The following is a 3230-nucleotide window of genomic DNA, read 5'->3' on the forward strand; positions in this document are numbered from 1 at the left end:
GGCTAACAATACATGTAATGCTCCATTGAGAAGGGAATGAAAACTGATAGATTAAACGGATAGATAAAATAGAAACACTTATAGGAGAACTAAACACAAGAATCACAAAACAGAAAGTAAAACATAACCACCAAAAAAGGAATGAACCCAACAATAAACACAAAGATCTACCAAAAGTAACCAAAAAAACATGAACATGAACACAGAGAGTTTTTGTGAAAATGGTTCTTGTAACTTGGAAGGCACTGATCGTACTCAATAAAATTAAATTGATTCTTAAAATGACTCTAGCCTTGATATATGAAAAGCACGTTAGGAAAAAAAGACTCAAACACAATCTTCTTTTAAAACCGTTCGTTACTGAYGTTGGTTTTGTGTCCATCTCAATACTGATAACAAACTTTTCTTCTCATGGTCATCTGAAAATATGAATTATCATGAGCTTTAGGGCTTACTTTTAAAGTTCATTCTAAGCACAGTTTTCTCTGTAAATATAAAAAAAGCTGAGGTTAACTTTAATACAAATCTCACTATAACAGGTTGATTTGAATGAACTGCACCTTGGCCTCACATCATACTCTGGCTGAAAGATGTWTTTTTACAGGTTTGGTTTGGTTTAAATTGATTTCTTGTTTCCATTTAGACAAACAAGAATCTAACATAATTTAAGTTAATTACCTCCAAGTTAAAATGGGTACACTGTAAATTGTTAACCCCTTAACAGTTGCCCCTGAAATTCCTTAAAAGCCTTTTTTTTTGTAAGGTTGTCAAGCTAAAGGTAAGAACCAAAGGAATTCGTCTGACACCCTGGGTTTCAGGAAAAACTGCCCTGCACAATTTTTGCCCACCGGTGGAACAAAGATTGTTACAAACAAAATTTAAAATTTTAAAATAAAKATATGGAAATGCATTTGTCTTTTTATGTATATAAATATTATAAAAGACAGCAATGTTTGTCTTGGCTAGAGCTGTGTTCAGAATGCTACTGGAGAATCAACAGCTTAAAATTTTAAAATAAAGATATGGAAATGCATTTGTCTTTTTATGTATATAAATATTATAAAATACAGCAATGTTTGTCTTGGCTAGAGCTGTGTTCAGAATGCTACTGGAGAATCAACAGCTTTTTCACCAGAAGACAGATGTTGTWTATTTTAGCTCTTTATACGTTTGAACAGGGTGTCTTCCAAAAGGCCATAGGTTAAACAGCTTGTGGGCAGGCTGAGAGATCTACACACCAAGGGCTTTTTCTTTTGCATCTCTCCTCCCTAATGGACTCTAAGGAGGGAACCGAGTCCCTCATGACACCCTCTGGCCAGTCTCACGGTTGCAAGGTCTTTCTGTCATTCACATTCCTGTCACCATGTCAGGAAATGATACATCTTGTCAGGACTTTTTCAACWGTGCCAATAGGAGAAGGGGTGGGGAGAGACAAATTGATTTTGAAATAAATAACAAAATGATTGAAAACATAMCCTGAAACAAATTTAGCCTTTAGTGTCTTTGTATGTAAATGCAAATGCCATAGGATGACACAAAAATAATCTAGAATCCTGGCCATGGACCTTGATCCAGTCTGGAGTTTCCTGGTCTAAATAAGCAGTTATTGTGTACCTCTGCTTTGGCTAGTGTCAAAGAACTAACAACAATGATTCAGTAAGTTGTCATTGAGTCACAAGGAGCTCATTACTGTAGTGAGAACAGCCATTGCTCTTAGATTGGGAAATATGGGCATGGTCCAAATTTTCCAGAGAAAAAATGGTACATAGCAGCTTAAAAAAGAAATAGGAATAACAATCTGTATTTATTCTCCCTCTGACCAGCAGTAGATTAATGTGTTTAATTTGCCAAGAAGCTAAGTAMGGTTGTGTTAAAGGGAAGCGTATCCAGACAGCATTGGATGGTGGCATGTAGGACGACTGTTGAAGAAAAAACAAAGAGTACAGTGAGAGTAAAAGACCAAAYGGTTAACGTTAAGGAAGGGAGAATATTGTGAGGAGTTCAGAAAGGAGCAAGTAAAGGCTATGGGTGCCARAAAATAGCACCATAGCATCATTGCTTTGAGGACGCTGATGAAGAAGTACAGAGAGGGTCAGACAAAACATCATTGTGTCGTTGTGGATTTAGAAAAAGAAAATAACAGGGGACCTAGGGAGGAGATGTGGAGTTGTATAAGGAAATCTGGAGTGGCAGAGTTGTATGTTAGAGTGGTACAGGACATGTGTGAGGACATTGATGAGATGTTCTGTACGAGTGAGCAATAGTTTCATGATGGAGGTGGGACTGCATCRAAGATCTAATCTGAGCCTCTTCTCTTTTGCTCCAGTGATGGACAGACAAACAGATGAGGTCAGGCAGGAATCCCTGGGTGCTACGTTTGCAGATGATTTTGTGATCTGTGGTGAGAATAGGGAAGTGGAAGAGAACTTGGAGAGGTGAAGGTTTGCACTTGAAAGAAGAAGAATGAAAGTCAGCTACATAAAGACAGAGTACATGTGTGAATGAGGAGGAGGCTGGTGGGACAGTGAGGCTRCAAAAACCAGAGATCCCAAAGGTGCAGGTCTTCAAGTATTTTGTTAAGGAAAAAGGGGGTAAAGAAGTGAAGGAGAAAGTCCAGGCAGGATGAAGTGGACGGAAGGAGGTTTCAGCAGGGCTTTGTGACAAAAGAATGGCGGCAGAGGTCAAAGGAAAAGTTCACCAAAGAGGAGTGAGACTAGCTATAAGGTATGATTTGAAGACTGTGGCATTGACAAGAAAACAGGAGACAGAGCTGGAAGTGGCAGAGCTGAAGGTGTTGACTTTCTACTTGGGGGTGATAAGGCTTGGCTGAGCCGAGACAGATCTCCTCCTGCCAATTCTTCCAGGATGGAGATGAAAGAAGGAAACTAACATACAGGTTGAGCTGGATAGAGTCTGAAATGAACAGATATTTCCGATCAATTGTCCGCCCACAGTTACACACGCATTTATAAACGGTACCGCAACAACAAAAAAATATATATACTAATCTGACGACTGGATGATAAAACCACAATGGCTATTTTACATCAATGTGTTGATGATCCTCCCACAATCACACTCACAGAGTGAGGGACGCACTGCCATGGAGACACACACAGATTTGAGCAGAACCGAACAAACATGAACCGAAGAGAATTGGACTTGACAGTGGAGATGGGGCTTTAGAGGCCAGACTGAGATGGTTTGGACATATCCAGAGGAGGGACAGT

General features: G+C 39.2%; 1 protein-coding gene across 4 annotated transcripts in view; it reads right to left on the bottom strand.

Annotated features, from left to right (window-relative positions):
• Window positions 1–3230, bottom strand: part of sorcs2 (sortilin-related VPS10 domain containing receptor 2) — a gene marked incomplete at its 5' end in the record, with an annotated part of 345732 nt that overhangs the window by 82143 nt on the left and 260359 nt on the right.

Source organism: Austrofundulus limnaeus, unplaced genomic scaffold (genome assembly GCF_001266775.1).
Source record: "Austrofundulus limnaeus strain Quisiro unplaced genomic scaffold, Austrofundulus_limnaeus-1.0 Scaffold164, whole genome shotgun sequence".
Classification (NCBI taxonomy): Eukaryota; Metazoa; Chordata; class Actinopteri; order Cyprinodontiformes; family Rivulidae; genus Austrofundulus; species Austrofundulus limnaeus.